Source organism: Rhinoraja longicauda, unplaced genomic scaffold (genome assembly GCF_053455715.1).
Source record: "Rhinoraja longicauda isolate Sanriku21f unplaced genomic scaffold, sRhiLon1.1 Scf000653, whole genome shotgun sequence".
NCBI lineage: Eukaryota > Metazoa > Chordata > Chondrichthyes > Rajiformes > Arhynchobatidae > Rhinoraja > Rhinoraja longicauda.
The window spans coordinates 40,536-51,416 of NW_027601869.1; the positions used below are offsets into that span (position 1 = coordinate 40,536).

At 44.8% G+C, this 10,881-nt stretch overlaps 1 long non-coding RNA gene across 1 annotated transcript; it reads left to right on the forward strand.

Annotated features, from left to right (window-relative positions):
- The first annotated feature begins 539 nt into the window (after positions 1 to 539).
- On the forward strand, positions 540 to 6,789 carry LOC144591189 (uncharacterized). The gene is made up of 3 exons (XR_013546727.1): positions 540 to 678; positions 3,039 to 3,253; positions 6,741 to 6,789. It is a non-coding gene; the product is annotated as an uncharacterized LOC144591189 (long non-coding RNA).
- Positions 6,790 to 10,881: the final 4,092 nt, after the last annotated feature.

A 10,881-nucleotide genomic window follows, 5' to 3' on the forward strand; every position in this document is an offset into this window, starting at 1 on the left:
TCACCCACCTTTTTTCTCCAGATTTACTCCAGAATTTTGTATCTATCTTAGGAAAGGTTTAGAGGGATACAGGCCTAATGCGGGCAAATGTCAAGTCAAGTCAAGTCAATTTTATTTGTATAGCACATTTAAAAACAACCCACATTGACCAAAGTGCTGTACATCAGTTCAGGTACTAAGGACGAACATACAATGGCACACAAACATAACAGCACATACATAAACAGTTCACAGCACCCCCTCAGAGGGCCTCAAAAGCTAGGGAGTAGAAATAGGTTTTGAGCCTGGACTTAAAGGAGTCGATGGAGGGGGTAATTCTGATGGGGAGAGGGCCATCTTGGTCAGCACAGACGGGTTGGGCCGAAGGGCCTGTTTCTGTGCAGTATGATTATGGCTATCTATGACTAGTTCAACATTTGTTCCAAACTCCTGTCTAAACATGGTTCTCAAAACGTTGCTGGATATGAAATAAACTGGATATTACAGTTCAAGATGTATAACCAGATGAATTTACCCTTTCTAGGAATGGATCCATTATCGCAAACTGTACCCTAGAGTATGGAAATACCACCCCACTTCCCACTGGGTCAGAAGTGGTGAGACAATTGGTTAATAGTTTAGCAAATGGCACGGATTTAGGAAACGTCACACTTATTCCAGGGACCATCAGTTCTGGTGGTAAGTGTTATAAATTATGCTGCAAATTTCACAATGCAAGAGCTACCTGATTGTTGCAAAGACTGATGTACATGGATAGGACAGGTTCGGAGGGATATGCACCAAAGGTGGGACTAGTATAAATGGGGCACGTTGACTAGTGTGGGCAAGTTGGGCTGAAGGGCCTGTTTCCACAATGTATCACTCTGTGACTCTAACCAGCAGGTTGAAGTTGACTGGTCAATGTTTCTCGTAAAGGTGAAAGGGGTCGGAAATAAAGGTTCCAAAGAGGAAATTCCTCCCACATCCCTCCATAACATTAATAATGTTGTCACCCTGTGAATCAATTGAAAAAAAACTTGCATTAGAGTATGTTCCTTTATAGTAAAGATTTAGTGGCTCTTCGGCCCAGAGTCCATGCCAACTATCAATTACCCATTAATCACATTTTCTGTTCTAACCACCTTCTTGTCAATTCCCTCCAGATTCTCCACTCACCTGAATGAATGAATGAATGAAAACCTTATCATCACATGAGACAAGTCACAGTGAACTTCTATCCTTGCATACCTTGGCCCCCATCCCTGCACCAGTTCCCCCTTCGTTCTTGCCCCCCCCCCCCCCCCCCCACGGCGGTCCCCCCATTTTAGAAGGATGAGAGGAGATCTTATCGAAACGTATAAGATTATTAAGGGATTGGACACGTTAGAGGCAGGAAACATGTTCCCAATGTTGGGGGAGTCCAGAACAAGGGGCCACAGTTTAAGAATAAGGGGTAGGCCATTTAGAACTGAGATGAGGAAAAACTTTTTCAGTCAGAGTTGTGAATCTGTGGAATTCTCTGCCTCAGAAGGCAGTGGAGGCCAATTCTCTGAATGCATTCAAGAGAGAGCTAGATAGAGCTCTTAAGGATAGCGGAGTCAGGGGTTATGGGGAGAAGGCAGGAACGGGGTACTGATTGAGAATGATCAGCCATGATCACATTGAATGGCGGTGCTGACTCGAAGGGCCGAATGGCCTCCTCCTGCACCTATTGTCTATTGTTCTTCAGGGCGGTCCCCCCACGCCAGGTCCTCCTTTGTTCCTTCCCTTGGCAGCGACTTCCTTACTTCACGGGGACGTCTCGCCCGTCGGTCGGCTCCATCATCGACCGCCGCTGTGACCTCTCAATGAAATATGAGATGCTGTTCCTCAAATGATTCTGGGTGATCGGCCATGATCATGTTGAATGGCTGTGCTGGCTCGAAGGGCCAAATGGCCTCCTCCTGCACCTATTTTCTATGTTTCTATGTTAATTTGCGTTGTGCCTCTGACAGTGGAGGAGGCCCAGGATAGGAATGTCAGTGTGGGAATGGAAGGGGGAGTTAAAGTGTTTAGTCTAAATAACGTCCAAAAATTAAGTATCAGTATAATGTGGAAAATTAACGTGACAAATGCTATGCAAAGCTTCCCTGGGGGAATGGAACACATTGGGTAAGGCTCAGTGGTCGGAAGCCATTATATATATATATATATATATATATATACATACATATATATATGTATATATATATGTGTGTGTGTGTGTGTGTATATATATATATATATATTCAGTCTGAAGAAGGGTCTCGACCTGAAACGTCACCCATTCCTTCTCTCCCGAGATGCTGCCTGACCTGCTGAGTTACTCCAGCATTTACTACACCAAGAACCTTGGGGCAAAGACTATTCCCAACCCATTGTAACTGTCCGTCTTTAGTTTTTTAGTTTTAGATGTACAGGCCCTTCGGCCCACCGAGTCCGTACCAACCAGCGACCCCCGCACACTACACTATCCTACACACACTAGGGACAATTTACATTTATACCAAGCCAATTAACCTAGAAACCTGCACGCCTTTGGAGTGTGGGATGAAACCGAAGATCTCAGAGAAAACGCAAGCAGGTCAAGGGGAGAACGTACAAACTCTGTACGGACAGCACCCGAAATTGGGATTGAACCTGGGTCTCCGGCGCTGTAAAAGCTGTAAGGCAACAACACTACCGTTGCGCCACCGTGCCGCCCACAAATGTCTAATGTAACTGCACCAAAGGCAGATATGCCAAAGAAACAGAATTCCAGTAATGCAAGCCTGGTACCCAGGCTTAATGTGTGACATGCTACTGGAGTCCAGAGTCCTAGTTTCACCTGACATAGATAGTGCAATAATACTCAGATATCAGTCTCAAAAGGACGTGAAGGTACAGAAACTGGACCTAACAGGACACAAATAGAGCAGAAAATTGTGGGTCGTGGGATGATGCAAGTATTAATGTCAGAGGGAAGATTAAAATGAACTTTCCAAAAGACAAAAATTATGAACTAATAATGTTGTTTTCCTCATTCAACATTGTACCACCAGATTCCGCACAATCACAATTCTCCAGTACAACTGAATTACCAACTACATCTGGACCAACAACTGCCAGTACAACAGAATCACCAACTACAACCACGCAAAATCGGGTTGTAGCTAATGTCCCACTCTCTTTCAGTGTTGTTGGTGATTTTGAACCAAGCTTAAATAATCGAAGTTCCTGCAACTTCCGATCCTTGGCTGCCCATATTACAACTGGGGTAAGTTCCCTTATTCTGTGTTGATCTATTTATTAATCTCTCGTTGATCCTATTGTTTTTACGAAACAATGCCTTAGAACTTCATTTATCCCAGAAGGGAAATTGATCTGCAGACAGTCATAGAAACACAAAATACATGAAACATGAAATTAAAGTGACGAGCAGAAAGGATGGGGGATGTGCAAAGATTGGGGATGGGGGAGGGGGAAGGTTGGAGGGTGGGGGGTGGGGGGGGGAGAGTCAGTCTACCCCACGACAGAAGGGGGAGGAATTTGATAGCCACAGGGAAGAAGGATCTCCTGTGGCGTTCTGTGCTGCATCTTGGTGGGACCAGTCTGTTGCTGAAGGTGCTCCTCAGGTTGACCAGTGTGTCACGGAGGGGGTGAGCTGTATTGTCCAGGATGCTCTGCAGGAGATGCTTTGAGGAGCATCCTCCCCTCCAAGACCACCTCCCATGGACCCCATATGGATCTAGCTGCCAGAGGAGGTCGCTGACAGGTTTTGGTGCGTTCTTTATCATTTTCTCATTTAGTAAGGAATACAGCCTAAGTATTACTGTAGATATGTTTAATGGCATATTTTCTTTTAGTGGGCTTTAAGTATGAGAAGGTGCAGGAGAGTAATGTTGCATCTCTGAATCTCCAAGGAGATTTGCCGAGTGGATTTTCCTATCTTAAGCCACGTTGACAGAGACAGAGCCATTTCAATCTTTCAAAGGAAAAATGCAGAGTACAATTTTGGGAAAATGTTGTGCAAGGGAACTGGCTGAGTGATGTTGACTGGTTTGCCCCACTGGTTGCTAGCATGGGCCAGCTGGGCTGAACGGCCTCCTTCCCTGTCTTTATGTTCCGTGAGTCTAATACTTGTACAGGACTGAGCAAATGCTTCAGTGATGATGAATGACACAAAGTGCAGGAGTAACTCAGTAGGTCAGGCAGCCTCTCCAAAAGACATGAATAGGCAATGTTTCAGATTGGGACCCTTCTTCGAACTCATTGTCCCGACCCAAAATATCACTTATTCACGTTCTGTCGAAATTCTAGGACAGCGCGGTGGTGCAGTGGTAGAGTTGCTGCCTCACAGCGCCAGAGGCCCGGGTTCAATCCAGACTACGGGTGCTGTCTGTACGGAGTTTGTACGTTCTCCCCGTGATCGCGTGGGTTTTCTCCATGTGCTCCAATATCCTCCCACACTCCCACACTCCAAAGACGTACAGGTTTGTAGGTTAACTGGCTTTTGTAAACATTGTTCCTAGCGTGTGGGATAGTGGGACAGGGTTTGCTCTTTGGCGCGGAATCGATGGGCCAAAGGGGCAGTTTCCGCGCTGTATCTCTAAACTAAACTAAACTAAAAGCCAGATAGACACAAAATGCTGGAGTAACTCAATGGGTCAGGCAGCATTTCTGGAGAGAAGGAATGGGCGACGTTTCGAGGCGAGACCCAAAACGTCACCCATTCTTTCTCTCCAGAGATGCTGCCTGACCTGCGGAGTTACTCCAGCATTTTGTGTCTACCTTCGATTTAAACCAGCATCTACAGTTTTTTTCTTAAACTAAATTCCACCTGAACTGCTAAGTCATTCCAGCACTTTCTGTCTCCTTTTTAAACCAACATCTGCTGTGATACACGTCTCTTTAAACCTTTTGCATGTAATATTAAGCGTCCTGAAATGGACCTCAAGAGTCAAGAGAGTAAAAAATGTTTAATTGTCTTATTTACAAGGGGAATTTATGACAAGGTCTATATACATCATACCAGGGAACACCAGGGGACACCTTTCAACTGTCCTGCCAACTTCCTAAGTTCAGTGAGAGCCATCTCATCAAATAAAAAAACATTACCTTCTACTATAAAGTCATTCAAGTAGAAAGAGGTTCTCGTATTTTTATTGTGTGCTTTGAACTTAAACCTTCCTGACTCATGTAGCACGGAAACAGACCAAGTCATTCATGTTAACCAATATGTCCCATTGAAGCAAGTCCCATTTTCCAATATTTACCCCATATTCTTTATAACCTTTCCTATACTTGCACCTGTCAGGAAAAGTCTCGACTCGAAACGCCTCCCATTCCTTCTGTCAGATATGCTGAGTTACTCCAGCATTTTGTGTCTATCAAGTGTCTTTCATATGTTGCTATTGTACCTCCCTCAACTACCTCCACTGGCAGCTCGTTCCATCTGGGATTCATGGGAGGGGGTCTTGGAGGGGAGGATGCTCCTCAAACTGCAGAGCATCCTGGACAATAGAGCTCACCCTCTCTCTCCATGACACTCTGGTCAACCTGAGGAGCACCTTCAGCAACAGACTGGTTCCACCAAGATGCAGCACAGGACGCCACAGGAGATCCTTCTTCCCTGTGGCTATCAAACTGTACAACTCCTCCCCCTTCTGTCGTGGGGTAGACTGAATCACCCCCCCAATTTTTGTACATCTCCCAATCCTTTCCACTCATCATTTTGATTTCATGTTTCGTGTATTTTGTGTTTCATGACTGTTGGCAAATCAATTTTCCTCCTGGGATAAATAAAGTTCTATCGTATTGTATTGTATCGTATCGTATCATATACTCTCTGAGTGAAAAAGTTGCCCCTCAGGTTCCTATTAAATTTCCCCTCTCACCTTAAACCTATGTCCTCTGGTTTTTAATTCCCCCACTGGGTAAAAGACTGCATTAATCCTATCTATTCCTCTCATGATCGTATACACCTTACAGAACCAGGGGCCACAGTTACAAATAAGTGGTGTGTCATTTAGGACTGAGATGAGGAAAAAACTGTTTCACTCAGAGAGTTGTGAATCTGTGGAATTCCCTGCCACAGAAGGCAGTGGAGGCCAAATCACTGGATGTTTTCAAGAGAGAGTTAGATTTAGCTCTTCGGGCTAACGGAAGCAAGGGATGGGGGGAGAAAGCAGGAATGGGGTACTGATTTTGGATAATCAGCCATGGCGATGCTGGCTCGATGGGCCAAATGGCCTTCTCCTGCACCTATTTTCTATGTATCTATGTTTTTATGTTTCTATATTTCTAAGGTATAATTCTCCAGAGAAAAAAACATGTCTAGCATGCGCTGCTTTAAGCTGCAGGGCTGTGGAACAACTAGCTGAGTGGGGTAACACACTGTAGGTGGTGGCTAACTGCTTGCTGTGCCTATTTGTTCCGATTTTGAAACTGATGTATGAAATGCTTTGGGTAGGAGAAGCAATGGAAGTGGCTGGGAAGTCAAGCCACCTGTCTCTTTAAATTATCCTCCCTGCTCCCACTCTGATTTGTTTGCCTTTTGACAAAAGTTCAGTCTAGTTTGTTGTCTTGTGTACAGAGGTACAGTGAAAAGCTTTTGTTGCGTGCTATCCAGTCATCGGAGAGACAGTACACGATGGCCGGTGATATGGCCACTCAAAATGTTAGTTTGGTTAACATTTCTTAGTTTTGCAGTTTATTTATCAAACGATTGCAAATGAATCCTCATAGATGTATTTCTTTTGCAGCTTGATGCTGTGTACAGACCGGACCCAAATTATCTTCGAGCAATAGTCAATAATTTCAGGTAAGGAATAAACAATTTGCATCTCTTGGCTGTGGGTAGTCAATCAACTTAACATTTTTTAACCTCAACCTAAAGGGAGTGCAAATAGAAAAAAATTCAGGTCCACTGCATGGAACCAACTAATGGCTGGAGTCCTGCCATTCGACCACAGAGGTTGATAATAGAAAATATACCCTAGAACACAGTACAACACAGGAACAGGACTTTCAGTCTGAAGAAGGGGCTCGACCCGAAACATCACCCATTCCTTCTCTCCAGAGATGCTGCCTGTCCCGCTGAGTTATTCCAGCGTTTTGTGTCTATCTTCGGTTTAAACCAGCATCTGCACTTCCTTCCCACACACTGGAAAAGGCCACTATGTTGTCCATCCAAGTAAACCCAACTACCTCCACGTGGTATACACCGATCAGCCAAAACATTATGACCACTGACGGGCAAAGTGAATAACATTGGATCGCGCCCTGCTGCGTATGGGGCTGCACATGGAGGACCAACAGCATATTAGGCAGGTGGTCATAATGTTTTGGCTCATCAAGACATAATGTTTTGGCTGATTGGTGTAAATCCATCTATTCCCAGCCTGTATATGTCTCTGTCTTAATGCCTCTAACATTGCTATCGTATTTACTTCCACCACCACCCACACAGTATGTTCCAGGCACAAACTGCCCTCTGAGTAAAAATCTTGCCTCCCATATCTCTTTTAAACTTTCCCCCTCTCTCATCTTAAAGCCATGCCCTCTAGTATTTGACATTTCAACGCTGGGAAAAAATATATCATCTACCCTATCTACGCCTCTCAGAATTTTATCAACCTCTATCAGGCCTCCCCTCAGCCTCTGATGCTTCAGAGAAAACAATCCAAGTTTGCCTAATCTCTTCTTACAGCTCTTCTTCTTCTTAAGCCCTTGGCTCCTCGGTCTTTCGAGATCTCCCCAGTTGAACCACTCCCAGACATTTGTGCCTGGACCCCTCTTCTCCAGCTGTTCCTGGGGCCACCTCTTTTCCTTTTTCCTTGGGGGTTCCATTTCAGGGCTTGCCGGGTGATGTTTGTGGCGCGTTTTCTGAGGGTGTGTCCAATCCAACCCAATTTTCTCTTTCAAATTTGTAAGTCAATGGGATCCTGGCTTAGCTATTACTCCTTAATCCAGGCATCATTCAGTTTACAACTCAGCGGTATGAATATAGACGAAATGTGTAGGAAGGAACTGCAGATGCAGAGACACAAAAAGCTGGAGTAACATATGTCCTTTGAACCTTTGGGGTAAGATGGTTCTGGATCTGGCTTTAGAAACAAGGAACTGCAGATGCTGGTTAATATATAAAAGAGCACCATGTGCTGGAGTAACTCAGCAGCATCTCTGGAGAACATGGATGGGTGATGTTTCGGGTCGAGAGCCTTCTACAGACTCTAAAGAAGGGTCTCGACCTGAAACATCACCCACCTTTTTTCTCCAGATTTACTCCAGAATTTTGTATCTATCTTAGGAAAGGTTTAGAGGGATACAGGCCTAATGCGGGCAAATGTCAAGTCAAGTCAAGTCAATTTTATTTGTATAGCACATTTAAAAACAACCCACATTGACCAAAGTGCTGTACATCAGTTCAGGTACTAAGGACGAACATACAATGGCACACAAACATAACAGCACATACATAAACAGTTCACAGCACCCCCTCAGAGGGCCTCAAAAGCTAGGGAGTAGAAATAGGTTTTGAGCCTGGACTTAAAGGAGTCGATGGAGGGGGTAATTCTGATGGGGAGAGGGCCATCTTGGTCAGCACAGACGGGTTGGGCCGAAGGGCCTGTTTCTGTGCAGTATGATTATGGCTATCTATGACTAGTTCAACATTTGTTCCAAACTCCTGTCTAAACATGGTTCTCAAAACGTTGCTGGATATGAAATAAACTGGATATTACAGTTCAAGATGTATAACCAGATGAATTTACCCTTTCTAGGAATGGATCCATTATCGCAAACTGTACCCTAGAGTATGGAAATACCACCCCACTTCCCACTGGGTCAGAAGTGGTGAGACAATTGGTTAATAGTTTAGCAAATGGCACGGATTTAGGAAACGTCACACTTATTCCAGGGACCATCAGTTCTGGTGGTAAGTGTTATAAATTATGCTGCAAATTTCACAATGCAAGAGCTACCTGATTGTTGCAAAGACTGATGTACATGGATAGGACAGGTTCGGAGGGATATGCACCAAAGGTGGGACTAGTATAAATGGGGCACGTTGACTAGTGTGGGCAAGTTGGGCTGAAGGGCCTGTTTCCACAATGTATCACTCTGTGACTCTAACCAGCAGGTTGAAGTTGACTGGTCAATGTTTCTCGTAAAGGTGAAAGGGGTCGGAAATAAAGGTTCCAAAGAGGAAATTCCTCCCACATCCCTCCATAACATTAATAATGTTGTCACCCTGTGAATCAATTGAAAAAAAACTTGCATTAGAGTATGTTCCTTTATAGTAAAGATTTAGTGGCTCTTCGGCCCAGAGTCCATGCCAACTATCAATTACCCATTAATCACATTTTCTGTTCTAACCACCTTCTTGTCAATTCCCTCCAGATTCTCCACTCACCTGAATGAATGAATGAATGAAAACCTTATCATCACATGAGACAAGTCACAGTGAACTTCTATCCTTGCATACCTTGGCCCCCATCCCTGCACCAGTTCCCCCTTCGTTCTTGCCCCCCCCCCCCCCCCCCACGGCGGTCCCCCCATTTTAGAAGGATGAGAGGAGATCTTATCGAAACGTATAAGATTATTAAGGGATTGGACACGTTAGAGGCAGGAAACATGTTCCCAATGTTGGGGGAGTCCAGAACAAGGGGCCACAGTTTAAGAATAAGGGGTAGGCCATTTAGAACTGAGATGAGGAAAAACTTTTTCAGTCAGAGTTGTGAATCTGTGGAATTCTCTGCCTCAGAAGGCAGTGGAGGCCAATTCTCTGAATGCATTCAAGAGAGAGCTAGATAGAGCTCTTAAGGATAGCGGAGTCAGGGGTTATGGGGAGAAGGCAGGAACGGGGTACTGATTGAGAATGATCAGCCATGATCACATTGAATGGCGGTGCTGACTCGAAGGGCCGAATGGCCTCCTCCTGCACCTATTGTCTATTGTTCTTCAGGGCGGTCCCCCCACGCCAGGTCCTCCTTTGTTCCTTCCCTTGGCAGCGACTTCCTTACTTCACGGGGACGTCTCGCCCGTCGGTCGGCTCCATCATCGACCGCCGCTGTGACCTCTCAATGAAATATGAGATGCTGTTCCTCAAATGATTCTGGGTGATCGGCCATGATCATGTTGAATGGCTGTGCTGGCTCGAAGGGCCAAATGGCCTCCTCCTGCACCTATTTTCTATGTTTCTATGTTAATTTGCGTTGTGCCTCTGACAGTGGAGGAGGCCCAGGATAGGAATGTCAGTGTGGGAATGGAAGGGGGAGTTAAAGTGTTTAGTCTAAATAACGTCCAAAAATTAAGTATCAGTATAATGTGGAAAATTAACGTGACAAATGCTATGCAAAGCTTCCCTGGGGGAATGGAACACATTGGGTAAGGCTCAGTGGTCGGAAGCCATTATATATATATATATATATATATATATACATACATATATATATGTATATATATATGTGTGTGTGTGTGTGTGTGTATATATATATATATATATTCAGTCTGAAGAAGGGTCTCGACCTGAAACGTCACCCATTCCTTCTCTCCCGAGATGCTGCCTGACCTGCTGAGTTACTCCAGCATTTACTACACCAAGAACCTTGGGGCAAAGACTATTCCCAACCCATTGTAACTGTCCGTCTTTAGTTTTTTAGTTTTAGATGTACAGGCCCTTCGGCCCACCGAGTCCGTACCAACCAGCGACCCCCGCACACTACACTATCCTACACACACTAGGGACAATTTACATTTATACCAAGCCAATTAACCTAGAAACCTGCACGCCTTTGGAGTGTGGGATGAAACCGAAGATCTCAGAGAAAACGCAAGCAGGTCAAGGGGAGAACGTACAAACTCTGTACGGACAGCACCCGAAATTGGGATTGAACCTGGGTC